This window comes from Homarus americanus, unplaced genomic scaffold (assembly GCF_018991925.1).
Source record: "Homarus americanus isolate GMGI-L3 unplaced genomic scaffold, GMGI_Hamer_2.0 scaffold54356, whole genome shotgun sequence".
NCBI lineage: Eukaryota > Metazoa > Arthropoda > Malacostraca > Decapoda > Nephropidae > Homarus > Homarus americanus.
Window position 1 is genome coordinate 60,001 of NW_024752693.1, and position 20,000 is coordinate 80,000.

Genomic DNA, 20,000 nt, shown 5'->3' on the forward strand with positions numbered 1-20,000 from the left:
CTGGGTGAACTGAAGATGCCCCGGGCTCCAACCAGTGACCTTTAGTACTGGAAGCGAGCCCTATATCCACTCGGCTGCCGCACCTCATTGCTACTCGGATCTTTACAAAAATTTACAGGACGACTCACCCTCCACTTCCCCCCTCACCTCATACTGTGGGTTCAACATTCCAGACAACATCCTGATAAACAAGAAGGTTATGTTAATGTTGAAGGAATAGTTGTTGTGTCCGTCGCTCTGAAGGTAACATCTCTACTCTTAACCCGACGCTTCCAGTCACTTTAAAAGTTTACTACCAGAACGATTTCCTTCCCAACCAAAACATTTCCATTCATTCACGATCAAGTCCTCGTTGATAAATTACTTATAGTTTTGAAAAAAATCACTAATTTAACTCAAAATTATAACAACCATTAGAGTAATTTGGATTATTTTCCAGAGAGTTGCCATCCACTACAAATTCCTCCAGCTACTACACTGTTAAACCCGAGACAGAAAAAGCTTTAATGACTCTGAACAGTTTCAAGCATCAGAGCAACTTTCCGAGGTCCCACATGAGCGCTTTTGTGCCCCCCCACCCCCCAGCCATTAAATCTTTTTGTAGTGCTGAAAAAAGACGTCCTTTACCCCAGTACCTCGTTGGTCAGTCTCCTGCTGTAACACTGGATGGTTCTGTTACTCTCTTCAGCATAGAGTTCACAACACCTACAGCACTTCTTCAGGATTATCTCTCTATCCAGAGTTTACGGCTTCTCTTGTTAGGAACAGATGACATGTATCGCGTGTAGGGTCAACAGTTAGGAATAGTTTTGGTTGTCCTGGGCGGTTTCTTTCATCTAATATCTATAGAAAACTTTCCACATTTATCCGGATACAATTACTGAAGAATCTGAGATACTTTGTGTTACTCACGAGCACTCCTAACATTGTGTTTGTTTTATAATTCATGGTGAAGTTCTTGATAGCTTAGAGCAATTCGCAGATTCTCAAGATAAATAATAATTATTGAAGACTATAGAAAGGTTCCAAACACCCTTGTAGAAATGGGATTGTGTCTGTAGCTACGGAAACCCTCTACCATTTTCCATCCACTGAAGAAAAAAACCCTCTTCTTTTGGGCCTAAGAGACGTCTCTGTCCCTCCCAAACTGAACAACATAAACACCTCTAAGATTTCTTGCCATCGGATAACATTACCAAGCTCTGGAAACCTCCCTAACTTTATCCAGATATTGAAACACATTATACTTGTACCTAAGACCTCTCTAACCTTTCCAGCTGGTCAAGGATTTAATTTAGTCGTGGAAACAGCTCTTCGTTTTTTTCCAGTTAGTGAGGTGTTCCCATACTCCCAATACCTTTCTAACCCTTCCAGCCATCAAGGGTCTTCTTAAAGGTCCTGGAAATCTTTTTACCCTTTCTTGCAGCCATTGAGCCATTGAGATACATTTCCTTGGGCCTAAAACACCTCCCTCTAACCTTTCCTTCCAGTCGTCGTGGAGGGGGGAGGGGGGTGAGTGGTGACCTTTTGTAGTCTTAATAATCCTCCTTTTTTTCCCTTTCCATGCCTGCCTTTGGGGTACTCACCTGCGATGCGACCGTAGCGCTGGAACATACGCTCTACATCAGTCTTCGTACACTGGAAGGTGTTGAGGTTGCCCACGAAGGTCCTGGAATTGATGGCTTGTGGATCCTGAGAATTGGTCTGGTTCCCCACCTTACTCATCTCGCACTCACCAGTCACTCATCAACCCAGCTACGGTGAGTCAACCCGCGTCTGACTCAAAACAACGACTCTGCTTAATCAATGACTGAAAGATTTGAGGATTGCTTCCAGACACCGCTGTCCGGATTTTCAGGCACCGTCTTCAGGATTTCCAGATTTGAGTTCGTCACCTAATCTGAAATGGGAAAAAAAACACCAATAGTCTAAAAAAATCGTATGCAAAAATCTAAAAGAAAACAAAAAGTTAGATGTTCAAAATAGGAGAACAAAAAAACACATCAATCTATCCACAAAAAAAACTACTCAACCAAAACAAAAAATTCTCGTTTCAAACAAACCTAAATTTACAAAAAAAGAGGTAGAAAAACATTATCACAACCGCAGAAAAAAAAACTTACTTTATGACGTCAACTAAAACAAAAAAATCTAATCCCGCAGACAAAACAAAAGACTATCGGTTAATAATCACAGGACGAAGTGTGAACATGACAACGACCCCCTCGCTCATCCTGGTAAACGCAGTCACGAATGATTGGGAACGGAATAACACGAACACGACGCCCCCCCCCCACCCCAAAAAAAAACCAAGAGACTAACATGCTCTATACCATCATCATAACACTTACAGTTATCATTAAAGTTTATAATGAGACATCCAGCCACGTGCTAACGCATTAAAACGCACTAATACGCGCATTTGTATTTTTTCTCCTACGAGCCGAGTGAGCTGGCCAGGCAGGTGGTCCCAATTGAGTCGTGGTTTTTTTTCTCTCTCTGGTAAATGACTGTTTTCTGTGACTGTTATTTCACTGTAATTTACTGGGGGTGTTACTGTAAATAACTGGTCTGTGACTGTTATTTCACAGTAATTTACTGGTGTGTGACAGTTATTTAATTGCTAAATATATTACATATGACCGGAAGTTAGTGGTTTGTGAATGTTATTTATTTATAATTTACTGAGGTGTGATTGTAAATAACTGGTTTGTGACTGTTATTTCACTGTCAATTGTTGGTATATAACTGTTAAGAGCAAATTAAGACGAGCTTTTTACAAATTTCTGTCATATGACTGTTTATTAACTGTCAGTCATATATCAAATGACTGATCCCATGACTGTATTCTCCATTTTATCACGTCTTTACCTAACCTAACCTAACTGTGGTATGAGGAGATTATGACTGTAATGACTGTGATTTTTTACAGTTTTTAGTGTAATCTAAGGCTAATCTTTAACTGTTAGATGACTGTTGAATATCACCAGTCAACAATAAACTTTCACGCTTATCACCAGACACTCACCAGGCAACATTTCGCAATTATCGCTATTACTTTTACCAGTCTTCAGTTAACAATAAGCAGTGTTGTTCTACAGTTACCACTCAACAGTTATCTTCAAATGCTAAATACCAACAACACTTTAACAGTCAACAATTACGACTGAAATATCACGGTACAGTCACCGTTTCTTAACCAGTCAACAATACACTCAATATAACTTGGCTACTGTGACTTAAATAACCAGTTAGTATAAACAGTCACCAGTTAATTTTCACCACCTGGAAGTTCCATAGTAGTCACCGCTTACACAATCAACAGTCACTTTTAACCTACAACAGACAGTCACCATTTCCAGTCTATACCTCCAGTCGATCAGGATCTCCACACTATTCACCAGTCAACAGTCATTACGTTGTCAATCAGTACTTTACCACCACTCACAAGTATACAAAGAACATTTACGACCAACAGTCAATTTTACCAGTCATTTACACAAACCATTTTCTACCACTTAAGACACCAACACACCCACTTACGACCATCAGTCACTCACCACTTACTTACAAACCCTTAAACGACTCTCTTACGCCACTTACGAACAACACACACACACTCACTCACCACTTAACAGTTACGACCGCCAGTCACTATCACTAAGCACTCCACCGGCACTCAAAAGCAACACGCCAGTCACCACTTAATGGCTCAGGTAAGTGTCATAATGTTAACGCCAATCGCCATCTAAGTGCCATTAAAACACAAACAACTGCGTCACTCCCTCAATTGCGTGCCCCCGGTAGTTAGGGAGGGGGGGAGGGGCACAATAACACTTACTCTACAACCATTACCTCAAACGACTATATTGATGTTTAGGATGGTAGTGAGGTGCCGGAGAGAGAGAGAGAGAGAGAGAGAGAGGTATAGGGAGGAATAAAGAGGATGAAGAGGTGAAGAAAAATAGTAAAAAAAATGGGGGGGAAGGAGGAGATGGGGAGGAGTGAAGGGAAGGAGAAGGGATGATGAAGGGAGTCTCGGAAGTGGACATAAGGAAGGGGTGAATATAGGGGGAGAAGGGGGGAGGAAGAGGCCATGACGTCATCAAAGTGTATCAAAGAGAAAACAACGTTAAGCAATATATATAATAAACTATGTAAATATAAACTACAGCTGATACCACCAAATTATACCAATGATCCTAATTTTACTTAAGGTAGATCAAAGTTTTTATTTTTTAAGGTCACATCACAAACCTGAAGGACATATAAACACATTTTTTTGCCTCAGTATTATTTGATGTTTATTTATTTTTTCTTAATTAACCAAAGAAATATTACCCAAGTCAATCTATAACGAGAAGGAATTTTATTATACCATGACCTGCAACACAGATTCAATAAAAGGACGATTTATACCATGACCTGCAACACAGATTCAATAAAAGGACGATTTATACCATGACCTGCAACACAGATTCAATAAAAGGACGATTTATACCATGACCTGCAACACAGATTCAATAAAAGGACGATTTATACCATGACCTGCAACACAGATTCAATAAAAGGACGATTTATACCGCGACCTACCTTACAAGATTCAATAAAAGACGATTTATGCATGACCTGCAACACAGATTCAATAAAGGACGATTTTCTGACCTGCAACACAGATTCAATAAAAGGACGATTTATACCATGACCTGCAATACAAATTCAATAAAAGGACGATTTATACCATGACCTGCAACACAGATTCAATAAAAGGACGATTTATACCATGACCTGCAATACAGATTCAATGAAGGGACGATTTATACCATGACCTGCAACACAGATTCAATAAAAGGACGATTTATACCATGACCTGCAACACAGATTCAATGAAGGGACGATTTATACCATGACCTGCAACACAGATTCAATACAAGGACGAGTTATACCATGACCTGCAACAGACTCTTTTCTGAACGATTTATACCATGATCTGCAACACAGGCTCTTTTATGAACGATTTATACCATGACCTACAACACAGATTCAGTGAAGGGACGATTTAAACCATCACCTGCAACACAGATTCAATAAAAGGACGATTTATACCATGACCTGCAATACAGATTCAATAAAAGGACGATTTATACCATGACCTGCAACACAGATTCAATAAAAGGACGATTTATATCATGACCTGCAATACAGATTCAATAAAAGGACGATTTAAACCATCACCTGCAACACAGACTCATTGATCCTAATGCCAGAAATCGTGGTGTGAAAACAAAGGTCTGAAAATAAACTCCTGAGACTGAAAAAAAAAGTCGCCAATGGTCCAGAAAACCGTAAACTGACTAAAGAAAACTTGGCTGCCACGACATTCCCAAAAGTCCAATGTGAAGGAAGGTGAGAGACAACATGGGACTGAAGAAGAGAGTAGCTGTGTTAAAGAAGTTTGTATTCGAAAATGCTCACCAGGGAGAGAGAGATTAACCCATGAGGGAAGGGGAGGGGGAAGGGAGGGATGGGGAGTGGAAGGGAAGGGAGGGGAGGAGACGGGAGGGGAGGGGAAGAATACTGTTAGAAGGACGAATGTTGGGGGTTGGGGACATTCCATTTTGCAGAAGTTAGTTATCAGAGCACAAGAAAGTGTTCATCTGGGGAACAAGAAACATCCTGAGGAATTTTCAGAGCCAGGGTACAGAAGGGTGAGTGTGTGTGTGTGTGTGTAGCAGGGTCCTCAGAGGTAGGGTACAGAAGGGTGAGTGTGTGTGTGTGTGTGTGGCAGGGTCCTCAGAGGTAGGGTACAGAAGGGTGAGTGTGTGTGTGTGTGTGTGTTGCAGGGCCTCAGAGTAGGTACAGGAAGGGTGAGTGTGTGTGTGTGTGTGTGTGTGTGTGGGGTCCTCAGAGGTAGGGTACAGAAGGGTGAGTGTGTGTGTGTGACAGGGGTCCTCAGAGGTAGGGTACAGAAGGGTGAGTGTGTGTGTGTGTGTGCAGGGTCCCAGAGGTAGGGTACAGAAGGGTGAGTGTGTGTGTGTGTGTGTGTGTTGCAGGGTCCTCCAGAGGTAGGGTACAGAAGGGTGAGTGTGTGTGTGTGTGTGTGTGTGTGTGTGTGCAGGGTCCTCAGAGGTAGGGTACAGAAGGGTGAGTGTGTGTGTGTGTGTGTGTGTGTGTGTGTAGCAGGGTCCTCAGAGGTAGGGTACAGAAGGGTGAGTGTGTGTGTGTGTGTGTGTGTGTGTGTGTGTGGGGTCCTCAGAGGGTCAGAGGGTGAGTGTGTGTGTGTGTGTGTGTGGTCCTCAGAGGTCGGACAGAGGTGTGTGTGTGTGTGTGTGTGTGTGTGTAGCAGGGTCCTCAGAGGTAGGGCAGAAGGGTGAGGGTGTGTGTGTGTGTGTGTGTGTGTGTGTGTGTGTGTGTGTGTGTGTGTGTGTGTGTGTGTGGCAGGGTCCTCAGAGGTAGGGTACAGAAGGGTGAGTGTGTGTGTGTGTGTGTGTGGCAGGGTCCTCAGAGGTAGGGTACAAAATGTGTTCATCAAAATAAATAATAAAAGTTCCTCTCTAACACACACACACACACACACACACACACACCAAACCACACACACACACACACCAAGAACAAAGAACATCCTCGAGTGAAGAACAAACATATAGTAAACGGTTTAATGCGGCAGATACAACCACACCAGAGATCCGTCGATGGTTCAGTAAGTTAAATTTGGCCTAGAAGACTGAACCTGGATGTTACACCCAAAATCAAGAGTGGCACCTCCAGGGACCTCAAAAGACCTACGGGGGGTCCTGATGTGTCGGTGCTGTACTCGGCCGGACCAACACGACCACTGAGGACTAAAGACTCTTGTGGTTTGTCTATTAATAAAGTGGACAAAAAGTGTTTTGTGGTCTTAAACAGTGTCTTGCGGTCTTAAACAGACCACAAGACACTGTTTAAGACCGCAAGATACTGTTTAAGACCGCAAGACACTGTATAAGACCGCAAGACACTGTATACGACCACAAGACACTTTTTAAGACCGCAAGACTCTGTTTAATCTTGCGGTCTTAAACAGTGTCTTGTGGTCTTATACAGTGTCTTGCGGTCTAATGTCACATGTGTCTTATTCAGTGTCTTGTGGTCTTATACAGTGTCTTGTGGTCTTAAACAGTGTCTTGCGGTCTTAAACAGTATCTTGTGGTCTTATACAGTGTCTTGCGGTCTTATACAGTGTCTTGCGGTCTTATACAGTGTCTTTGCCTTAAACAGTGTCTTGTGGTCTTAAACAGTGTCTTGTGACTTAAACAGTGTCTTGTGGTCTTAAACAGTGTCTTGTGGACTTATGCAGTGTCTTGCGGTCTTAAACAGTGTCTTGTGGTCTTATACAGTGTCTTGCGGTCTTATACAGTGTCTTGCGGTCTTAAACAGTGTCTTGTGGGCTTATACAGTGTCTTGCGGTCTTAAACAGTGTCTTGTGGTCTTAAACAGTGTCTTGCGGTCTTATACAGTGTCTTGCGGTCTTAAACAGTGTCTTGTGGTCTTATACAGTGTCTTGCGGTTTTAAACAGTTGTCCTGTGGTCTTATACGGTGTCTTGCGGTCTTATACAGTGTCTTGCGGTCTTAAACAGTGCCTTGCGGTCTTAAACAGTGTCTTGTGGTCTTAAACAGTGTCTTGTGGGCTTATACAGTGTCTTGCGGTCTTATACAGTGTCTTGCGGTCTTAAACAGTGTCCTGTGGTCTTATACAGTGTCTTGCGGTCTTAAACAGTGTCTTGTGGTCTTAAACAGTGTCTTGTGGCTTAAACAGTGTCCTGTGGTCTTATACAGTGTCTTGCGGTCTTAAACAGTGTCTTGTGGTCTTAAACAGTGTCTTGTGGTCTTAAACAGTGTCCTGTGGTCTTATACAGTGTCTTGTGGTCTTATACAGTGTCTTGTGGTCTTATACAGTGTCTTGCGGTCTTATACAGTGTCTTGCGGTCTTAAACAGTGTCTTGTGGTCTTATACAGTGTCTTGCGGTCTTAAACAGTGTCCTGTGGTCTTATACGGTGTCTTGCGGTCTTATACAGTGTCTTGTGGGCTTATACAGTGTCTTGCGGTCTTATACAGTGTCTTGCGGTCTTAAACAGTGCCTTGCGGTCTTAAACAGTGTCTTGTGGACTTATGCAGTGTCTTGCGGTCTTAAACAGTGTCTTGTGGTCTTATACAGTGTCTTGCAGTCTTAAACAGTGTCTTGAGGTCTTATACAGTGTCTTGCGGTCTTAAACAGTGTCTTGTGGTCTTAAACAGTGTCTTGCGGTCTTATACAGTGTCTTGCGGTCTTAAACAGTGTCTTGTGGTCTTATACAGTGTCTTGCGGTCTTAAACAGTGTCCTGTGGTCTTATACGGTGTCTTGCGGTCTTATACAGTGTCTTGCGGTCTTAAACAGTGTCTTGTGACTTAAACAGTGTCTTGTGGTCTTAAACAGTGTCTTGTGACTTAAACAGTGTCTTGTGGTCTTAAACAGTGTCTTGTGACTTAAACAGTGTCTTGCGGTCTTTTTCAGTGTCTTGCGGTCTTAAACAGTGTCTTGCGGTCTTAAACAGTGTCTTGTGGACTTATGCAGTGTCTTGCGGTCTTAAACAGTGTCTTGTGGTCTTATACAGTGTCTTGCAGTCTTAAACAGTGTCTTGAGGTCTTATACAGTGTCTTGTGGTCTTAAACAGTGTCTTGCGGTCTTATACAGTGTCTTGCGGTCTTAAACAGTGTCTTGCGGTCTTAAACAGTGTCTTGTGGTCTTAAACAGTGTCACGTGGTCTGAAACACTAAACCTCCAAGACTTGGATGTCTAACTCAAGTAGTGCCACTTTTGGACTACACAGAAGGACTTGGAGGGTAGAGTGCCACTTGGAGACTAGAGAGAAGCACTTGGAGGAGTAGAGTGCCACTTAGAGACTAGAGAGAAGCACTTGGAAAAGTAGAGAATCACTTGAAAGTACATATAATGCTACTTGCAGGTCAGGGTATGTCAGTCAGAGTTCAAGCAACGCCGATTCAAAGTCCAATGGTGTCACTAGTATTTGACACATTGCCACCGGGAGCAAAGGAATATAAGTTGACGACTATGTAATGTGAAATTAACGTTACACAGAGAAAACAAAGCCAATTAGGAGTCAAGTAACTTCACCTGGAGGACACTTGGAGACCAGTTAATGCCTCTTGGATGTCAGAACAAAACGGTAAAAAAAAAAATAAACCCTCATTTAGACTCCATAAACACCCCCTCTCATTCTCCTTCCATCCCTACCTCCCACCTCCTCTCCATGGTCGTCAACCCTTGTCACCATGAGGCCTGACACGTTACCAGTTGGAGGTCAAACGCTGGTGCCACTTTTGGAGGTTAACAGAGCCTAGGTGTGCCTCCCCCCCCCTTTGAAAAGTGGAAGGCCACTAAGAGCTGAAAATTGTTTTAGGATCGTGCTTCCGTCTGCCTCTCCAAGTTTTCCTCTCACCAGATGTTCTCTCTGAGCCTAACTCATATTATTACGGCCCTTTTTTACACTTAAAGTCTCCATAACCATTGTGTATGTGTGTGTGTGTGTGTGTGTGTGTGTGTGTGTGTGTGTGTGTGTGTGTGTGTGTGTGTGCCAATGTGCGTATATACCTGTGCGTAAGTCGCTATATGCCAATTCAATATACGGATACTTATGTGTACTAGTGTGTCTGTCTGTCTGTCTGCGCATTTTCAGTATGTGTAGACCTGTGTGTATGACTGTATAAGTTGTTAAATATGTTGACTTGCGTGAGTGTGTGTAGTTGAGTGCATGTATACATGCGTGTAAGTATCTGCAAGAACTTTTGAGAAATATGTATACTTGTATGTATGTCTGCGTATTTAGTGTATATATATATATATATATATATATATATATATATATATATATATATATATATATATATATATATATATATATATGTATGTCTATGCGTTTCCAGTGTAAGTATACTTTTGTGTATGCCTCTAAACATATTTCCAAGTGTAAGCATAATTTTACAAGTATGTGTGTCCTGATCGAGGGTATGTAAACTAAAATATTTATGTATACACTTAGTTGAGTACTTGTTTACTTACTTGTATCTGTATACGGTTATTTGAGTGTATGTATACTTGTATCTCTTTGCGAAATTTTAGCATGTATACTTTTAAGTACGGATCTATTGGTGTTTTTAAGTGTATGTATTCTTGACTGTATGCAAGTTTTTGAGTGTATAATATATACTTGTATACTGTATAATTTTGGATTTTTATATATAACTGTAAACGCTTTTGTAAATTTATGTATATTCTGCTTATTCATACTTATATTCATATATGTATACACTTTTTAAGTTATTATATAATTATATGTACCTGTATATTCTTAGTGTATTCATAATCTTCCTTGCCTGTATACCATATAATCGTATACTGGATATGCTCTTGTAAATGTATATATATAAATAATGTATATGTATATCTTCGAGTACATGTGATTTTACGTTCATGTGTGTAAATGAGTCTTGAGGTTCGTGATACATAAGGTTGGAAGTATATGTATTAATATGTATGAATATAATACACTTAGATATACAACTTCTAACATATGTGGTGTTAATTTGACTGTATGTATGATTTCATGGTTCTTATACATATGCTTTTGGGGGGAGCTTGCTTATGTATATCTGTATGTGTTTCTGGTTGTGCTTGAATATAATTACTTGTGAGTCGGTGTATATGTGTTCGTATACTTCAGTATGTATACACAATCATGGTGTGTATTTGCGTACATGACAAAATACATTAATTGGTGTATGATTACTTAAAAATATATATACTAGTGCCAGTGTACATCTACATACGTGCACACTTTTACGTACATAACTTATACATACACACAACTACAGGTACACATGACACACAACTACAGGTACACATGATTTTCTTCTGGTAAGATTCCTTTCATGTACATACAAAAATGGTCTGTGAACGTATACTAATACGTACAAAAACGTTGTTACGCTCATGTCTACAGGTGTGTGGGTTGGTGTAAGTAACGAGTAGCACACGCAAACACACACACACACACACACACACACACACACACACCTGCTGGGGAGCTTTACCACTAGTTTACTAAACCTAATGATATTACAAGTCTTTTCAACCTTTTACGCAAATTAACGTAATGAAAAGGTAAATACGTGAAGATTTAATTATTTTTTGCGTTTTTTTTTTATCTGTGTTTGTTTATTCGTTCATATGATTATTATGGTATTTATGTAAGGACGAGTCACCCAGGGAAAACATTTTATGATCAAACGTAAAATTTATTCTGGTCACACTGAGTCAACATTACAGGGCGAGAGATGAACCCAAGTCAAATCTAATCGGCCAGTTGTGTGTGTGTGTGTGTGTGTGTGTGTGTGTGTGTGTGTGTGTGTAAGAGTCTCGACCTCTGCCGTAGTACTAGACGTGGTCCAATTACTACTGCTACCTGTAGAGGCTTGACCCCACCACCAGGCCGGACAGACCACCTACCACATCGCCACACAACATACTTGACCAACAGACAAACCTGACCTGCATACATACTTGAGCAGCATACATGCATGACCAACATACATACATGACCAACATACATACATGACCAGCATACATACATGACCGACATACATACATGACCAACATACATACATGACCGACATACATACATGACCAACATACATACATGACCAACATACATACATGACCAACATACATACATGACCGACATACATACATGACCAACATACATACATGACCAACATACATACATGACCAGCATACATACATGACCAACATACATACATGACCATGACCAACATACATACATGACCAACATACATACATATGACCAGCATACATACATGACCAGCATACATACATGACCAACATACATACATGACCAGCATACATACATGACCAACATACATACATGACCAGCATACATATATGACCAACATACATACATGACCAACATACATACATGACCAGCATACATATATGACCAACATACATACATGACCAACATACATACATGACCAGCATACATACATGACCAACATACATACATGACCAGCATACATACATGACCAACATACATACATGACCAACATACATACATGACCAACATACATATATTACCAACATTATTCAGTACATAACCATCATACATACACATACAAACATCCTCTATACAAGATAAATATACGTGGAGAACATACACGCGTGTCTATCATATATTATTCACTGATATACACATATTGCCAATAAGTACACACGAAAAATATACATACAAATTTAACATACATACATACATACACACATACAAACATGACCAACATACATTCACGTATACATACACAAACACGTCTGTCAAAATACCATAAGGAAGTAATTAATACCCAGGTGTGCATTTTCCAACAGCAGGTGAGAGGTGACACAAATACCAACTCACATCCACCAAGGTATTGACTCACGGCTGAGTGTCACAATGTACGCACTTAGAAAAAAAAAATATATAGACAAATTAAAAAGAAAAATTCTCTTAGGTTTTGGACACAATTTCGCTTCACGTAAGAAAACGATGCAATTATTATTACTATTATGATTCATTGTATTATTATTATTATTACTATTATTATCATCATACTGTATATTGATAAAATAAATCTTCACCACAGTAACATGAATACAACACAAGCCTTTACATCAGGTGGTAGAAGTGTCATGTCATATCACTTTACTAACATGAGGTAGATTTTATGACATGACTACTATAACCTTAAGTCTCATGTCAAGGAGAAAAAAAAAATGAAATAGCGAATATTGACATGAGGTGTATCGACATGACTGGAAATAGTGGGAAATATTGGAGATAAAAAATACGTTTAAAATTATACTCTCAAGAGAATTTATCGCTGGCAGGAAATAATCCGAGGAAGGGGAAAATACAGCGATCAGAATGAACTATTACATTGTCCGTTTCGTGGTTATGAGTGGTTGTAACTGAGTGGTTGTGAGTGGTTGTAACTGCATGGTTGAGTGGTTGTAACTGCGTGGATGTGAGTGGTTGTAACTGTGTGGTTGAGTGGTTGTCAGTGGTTGTAACTGCGTGGGTGAGTGGTTGTGAGTGATTGTAACTGCGTGGTTGAGTGGTTGTAACTGCGTGGTTGAGTGGTTGTAACTGCGTGGTTGAGTGGTTGTGAGTGGTTGTGGTTGTGATTGGTTATGAGTAGTTGTGAGTGGTTATGAGTAGTTTTGAGTGGTTATGAGTGGTTGTGAGTGCTTGTACCAGTGGTTGTAAATGGTTGTGAGTGGTTGTAACTGCGTGGTTTTTGAGTGGCTGTAGCTGCGTGGTTGTAATTTAGTGGTTGTGAGTGGTTTTAACTGAGTGGTTGTAACTGCGTAATTGTAGCTAGGAATGGGTGATTGTAACTAAGAATGCATGGTTGTAACTAAGAATGCATGGTTGTAACTAAGAATACATGGTTGTAACTAAGAATGCATGGTTGTAACTAGGAATGCATGGTTGTAACTAAGAATGCATACTTGTAACCTACTGAGTGGACGTGAATGAAAGGTCGTCACAGGATGAATTAAATATCCTCACTGACAACGACAATGAATAAATGAATGAATGAATGAATGAAGATAAACAACACAATAAAACAAATGAACGACGCCAACATGGTAAAGAAAAATTTCGCCAGAGTCAGAAACGAGACATTTGTACCACGAGAGGTGAACGTGACACACCACACAAGACACGACGAAGCGTTACACAGATACGACCCAAAAGAACGTAAGGACACAATGCCACGAGAGGTGAACGTGGCTAGCGACAACCTACAGAAATGAACGTACGCGGAGGCAAGGGGCTAATAATTCACCAGCAAAAGCTTTTAAGAGGAGGAGAGGACGTAGTAACCACAGGCAGCAGACTAGAGGAACGCATCCGGAGTAATCAACACGAGCGGGCCCCCGAGACGCAAAAGAGGAGTGAACGTAGCCGACCGACAGGAACACTACCGACGGACTTAAGCACAGATGGGAAATGAATCAGTGTCATTCCCGGAAGCAAAGGAATAGTCAATGAATGTAGTGTGAGAGAGTAAGAGAGTGAGAGAGAGAGAGAGAGAAAGAGAGAGAAAGGATGATCAGGCTTGCCACAAGAGGCCACAATCCATCTAGGTGAATGGGTTGGTGTCTGGACTTGCCTGCCACACGCCGCCTCCCTCGACCCGTGGCCACAAGACGTCCCCACCACCACCTCATTCACCCACCACAAGTCGATGAATTTCACCCAAAAAACCTCCCTCCAGCAGTTTTTGTTCTTCGTAAATACTTGATAAAAAAAAACTCTACCATAATCTACCACCATACATTATGAAACACAGTTGGAGATCACCGTAGACTTTTGACACGTGAGAAAAAATAATTCCACGAATCTGAGAAAAATAAACGAGACGAATATTTGTGACTATTTTACCTAGATCTGAGTTCATTTCAGGTGAGTTAATGATTATGGTTAAGTGTAGGAATCCTTCAACACAGGTACTGCGTCTCACCCACCAAGTCACTCTCCGTCATTTACAATTATTTCCAAATGATTGAGGAAACTCTTTTACTCCTCCTCTTCCTCTTCTTCTTGATTCATAAAGTCAAAGAAGAAGAAATAATGGAGAATCGATGATATTTTACTACGGGTGTTGTCACAGAGGGACGGCCTCGGAGTGCCAACCTCGTACTGCTCCCTCATGCAAAAATGAAGAAAAATCAGATTTGTGAGGAAAATGCAGAAAAAAATAAAACATTATCTTCATAATTGGCACAGAAAGTAAATGAAAAACTTAGTGACATTGCAAAAAAAAATCGCGAAAATATAAATTCTCTCAAAGAGCTTTGTGTAGACAACTATATATATTCTTCCTCAACCGTTATTACACACTTACACACACATACATACACACATATATATGTAAAATTGATTTATATATCACTAAGCCAAAAACCTCCACACCACAATTTATGGCCAGGATGCAGGAAGCTAGGACTGAACATCAACTTACAGATCACTGGCGTTGCACTTTCCTTGCTGGTCGTCGAGCAAAACCAGCACACGCCTGAGCTCATGAACTACCGCAGAGTCACACACAAATCCTGGAGAGGCCTTAGTGCGGACACACGAGCCAAGCCTTTGCGGAAAACGTGCGGGGGAAGGCAGGTGGCCTGAGCGGAACCAGCGTGGCGGTGGAGGCGGTAACGGAGGTGGCAGCGACGCGTGCTCTCCCTCCCACAGCCAAGGTAACACTGAAACACCACCGCTTTCTGGGGGCTGCCCGCTGCTGCTGCTGCTGGGCCGCGTCGCTCCCTGGCTGGCTACCTCGCTGATCCACCTCCTCCTCCTCCTCCGCCTCCTCCTCCTCTCCTCCTCTTCCTCCTCCTTGCTTGTATACAGGGGTTTGCAACAGCATGCAGAACGGGCTGGTTATGGACTTTCAGCTCCGGGGATGAAACTACCTGTTATTGATTACACATTCGAGCAGAGTATAAAGAGAAGGACTCACAGTATCATTAGCACGGGGGGGAGGGTGTTGAAGGCTTGTTTGCTTGACGTACTCGTGTCTGCCTCTACCACTACCTGGAGAGGCGAGACGGAGAGCAAACAATAGTAAACAACCAGGTCCTCACACATTCATTATATTTCCCCTTCCCTTCACTACAAAACAACACTTATGGTACAGTCTCAATGCAATTTTGTCGTCATATTTTATTAATGCATGAGGTTAGAATGAACTAATTAAATTCGCTCCTCGCATCTCCAGTTAAGGGGGAACGATGGTCGTATGAGCACTTGAGAACTCGAGGCGTCCAGTCTCGTTTTTTGTGAAGTTACGCAACGTATAGACAGCCTCTCTCTACCTCCCAGACTAGACCCCTTCCAATGGTTATCCAGACTAGGGTACACATATACACACACATCCTCTCTCTCTCTCTCTATCTCTCTCTGGCTAGACACTCCACTGGTTTACTAGACGGGGTACATACATACTCTCTCTCTCTCTCTCTCTCTCTCTCTCTCTCTCTCTCTCTCTCTCTCTCTCTCTCTCTCTCATTCTTCGAGCATGACATGATCTTCCCTAGAGATATGAGAGGGGGGGAGGGGAGGAGGAGGGTCAGTCAACCACTAATGACATAAAATTACGAGTTCAGTCAACCATTAATAACATGAGAACTACGAGTCATTACAAGGCTCTTATAACGACCTAATGTTTGATCACCGTGTTTACGAGGTAATTTGATCGTTAGTGAAATTTATGACTGTACACTATCTCCTGTACAAGTAATTACTATAAAAATACAAAATACTCAATAAAATATTTATAGTTGGTCTTATTAAATCATGTTTCATTGTATATTTTCCCATGAGTGTTAAAACCATAATAAAACATAATGTAAACTTTTGACTGTCCCATGACGGCATTATTCATGACGTGACACCGAAGTGATTGTCATATCAAACACTATTGTACTGCATGTTGTATGTTAAAGGAAAAAATTGTAAGCTGTCAACGTGTTTATCATGTGACATTTACTATCTGTGTGTGTGTGTGTGTGTGTGTGTGTGTGTGTGTGTGTGTGTGAACAAAACAATACTTAAACAAGAAGAACACATCAATGGTTTTAATCACAACAACAATAATAACACTAATAACACTATGAAATACATAAACTGTACACACACACACACACACACACACACACACACACACACACACACACACACACACACACCTGTACGTATTCATAAACTGTTTTAATGTAATTGTTTCAGATATTACATTAATATATTTAAGGTAAGGTTAATCTTACAGTGGTGATAAACACACAACATTTACGCTACACACAGTTATGTTAAGTGACGCACCATTACCAGGTGCGCCTTCCTCATCCTTACCTGGTAATTAGTTCAAGGATTTATTTAATATTCCTTAATTATTTTCCACATATTTGACACTGTTTATCATTACATACAGTGAGAAAATGTGTGTGTGTGTGTGTGTGTGTGTGTGTGTGTGTGTGTGTGTGTGTGTGTGTTAAAGTAAATTCCTTGCTAAAATATCTCCTTTGCGACAGTGGGAGTGGTGATAGTGATGATGGTAGTGATGGTGATAGTGATGATGGTGGTGATAATGACGAAGATAGTAATGGTGGCAGTGATGGTAGTAGCAATGGTGACAGTGATAGTGTTAAACCAAGATATATCGTTCGTTCTATGGTGTAGGAGCCCCCCCCCCCTCCCACCCCCCAGATTCCAAGGGGGGTTTACGGGGAGAGAAAGAGACAGCGAGACATTCCAGAGAATTTATTCCTGTGGCTTCGAGCAGAGGCTGTGGGAATAATTGAAACCAGGACTGGGAATACTAGAAACTAGGACTAGGAATGGTGCCTATGCTCAGGGGGGGAGATGACTCAGTGGAGGGAGGGAGGGGAGGAGGAAGAAGAAGGAAGGAGAAGGAAGAAGGAGGAGAAAGAAAGGAGGAGGACTGTCTCGAAGCATCATCTGGAGGAAAGATATTAGTGTACTCTGGGATGGATAGAATGAAAGAAAATAAAAGAAGAGAGAAATATTAACCTGATTGGAGAGAGAAAGGATGAAGTGGAATGTGTGTGATATGTGACACCCACCAAGGTCAACAATCTGTGTGTGTGTGTGTGACGCCTGGCCCTAGTCTCTCACAATAAATAAACCGACGACCCACAATAAACTGAGATAGCAAAATTAATACATTATACCTTCTGTCACCGATGTTAAGTATATGTAGAGAGAATTAAATCATATAACCAAAATGTATTAACTCAGGTAAATAACCTCAGTAATATTCAAGCTATCTTAATTCATGAACTTCCTCGAGTTTGGATATTAATTAAGGTAAAATAAACTTAAATATTAATTAAGCTAAAACGTTCTTATTTAATCATAATCAGACGGTTTGTAAAGTCAGGTATTCAATTACACCTGGGTGGTCTGGGTGTGCCTCGGGATCGAATCTGAGACCCTACAATAGGAAGTAAGTGTGGGTACACAGAAGCCTTTGTGTGTGTGTGTGTGTGTGTGTGTGTGTGTGTGTGTGTGTGTGTGTGTGTGTGTGTGTGTGTGTGTGTGTGTGTGTGTGTGTGTGTGTGTGTGCCGCCAGCTCACACAGGTAAGACTCTCACAAACGTTCCCTGGGTAAGACAAGGTTTTCTCACGGTCACTCTCCCTATCACTCACCTCGGCCCGTCAGCTGTGCTAGAAGCCTTCACTCGCTCGTGAAAACCTTCTTTAAGACCCAACAGTGTGTGTGTGTGTGTGTGTGTAATTCATCCCCCAAAAGTAACATCAACACTGGGACAAGACCATAGCAACACACATTCCAGGTTAGTGCTCTCTCCCCCATCTTATTAGCCCAGGCCAGAGTGTGTAGAGACGAATCATCATATTAGTTACCGTCAGACAGACCAAAGGCGAGAGTGATAACACACATTAGGAATTCATGGTCGTCTTCAGGCTAGTCCTCGCTCTCAAAAGGAAAACTGATGTCATGTTCTTTTGGTTTCACTTTCCTTTGGTGTCACTTTCTTTTGCTGTCACTTTCCTTTGGTGTCACTTTCCTCTGGTGGCACTTTCTTCTGGGGACACTTTCCTCTGGTGTCATTTTATCCTGATGTCACTTTATTTTGGGGTTATTTTCTTTTGGTGTCACTTTCTACAGAGAGAGAGAGACTGACTTATCTTTCAGTTGACGGTCGAGGCCTTTGAAATAACTGTACAGAGGCGGTGAAGAGACGAGACTCCTCACTGCCATTCCCACCCTCCTCTCTTCTCCTCTTTCATCCCACCTCCTCTGCCCCTTTCTCCTATTCTCATCCCTTATCTCTTCTTCCTCTTTCTCTCTGATTTCTTCTCTTTCATCCACTTTACCTCATTCTCCCTTTTATACCTCACTACTCCCTCTTCTCATCAATTACCTCTCCTTCCTATCCCTCATTTCTCCTTCCCCTTCTTTCTTCTCACCCTTCACCACTCTCCTCCTTACCCCTTCCTCATCTTACCTCATTCTGTCCTTCCCTTCTTCCCTCTCCTCTCCTCCTAGTTCTTCTCCCCTTTCTTACCCCTACTCCCTTTTATCCTTCTCTCCCCCTCTCATCCTTCTCTTTCTCCTCCTCCTCTCACAAAATCGTTCCCACTCTCCTAAAATATGAGTCACTGCTCAGGAAATGTGTGTGTGAGTCAGGAGTGGTCAGGGGCGGGTATGTCACGGCGGATACCTTGTGGTGGAGACCATGTGGTGGAGATATGGTGGTGGAGACCTTGTGGTGGTGGTACTCAATTACCACAATAATATTCCTTCTCTCCTTCCCTCCCTCCCTCCTTCCCTCTTACTCTCTCCCTACATCCCTTCTTCTCTCCCTTCCTCCCTTCTTCCCCCGGGGTCTCCTGTTCCAGCACGTTCCTCCTGATTGTACAAAGCAGCTGTGTGTGTGTGTGTGTGTGTGTGTGTGTGTGTGTGTGTGTGTGTGTGTGTGTGTGTGTGTGTGTGTGTGTGTGTGTGTGTGTGTGTGTGTGTGTGTGTGTGTGTGTGTGTGTGTGTGTAAGACCAACACTACTGTCCCCTGCAGGATTCGAACAACGCACAACACAGGCAGCCAGAAAGGACTCAGCCACTGTACACAGGAATGGTTTTCGGACCCTGAAGGAGAGAGAGACCTTCTGTGTATGTCAACTCATTGTGGGTGTCTGTGTGCATGTACGTACATCTTAATAAAAGTGTAGATATGTGTGTGTATGTGTGTGTATGTGTGTGTATGTGAGTGTATGTGTGAACTTGTAAATATCTAAATATGTCTGTAGGTGTATGTATGTGTCTATATGTCTGTAAGTGTCTGTAAGAGCGGCAGTAAGGCT

At 41.6% G+C, this 20,000-nt stretch overlaps 1 long non-coding RNA gene across 1 annotated transcript in view; it reads right to left on the reverse strand.

Annotated features, from left to right (window-relative positions):
* The window catches only part of LOC121855170, a 73,866-nt gene extending 58,457 nt beyond the window's left edge, over window positions 1-15,409 (reverse strand). Inside the window, exons 1-2 of the long non-coding RNA XR_006086726.1 lie at window positions 15,121-15,409; window positions 1,587-1,900 (exon numbers count right to left, since the gene is read on the reverse strand). This is a non-coding gene — a long non-coding RNA (uncharacterized LOC121855170). The remainder of the gene's footprint in view (window positions 1-1,586; window positions 1,901-15,120) is intronic.
* Between the last annotated feature and the right edge of the window lie 4,591 nt (window positions 15,410-20,000).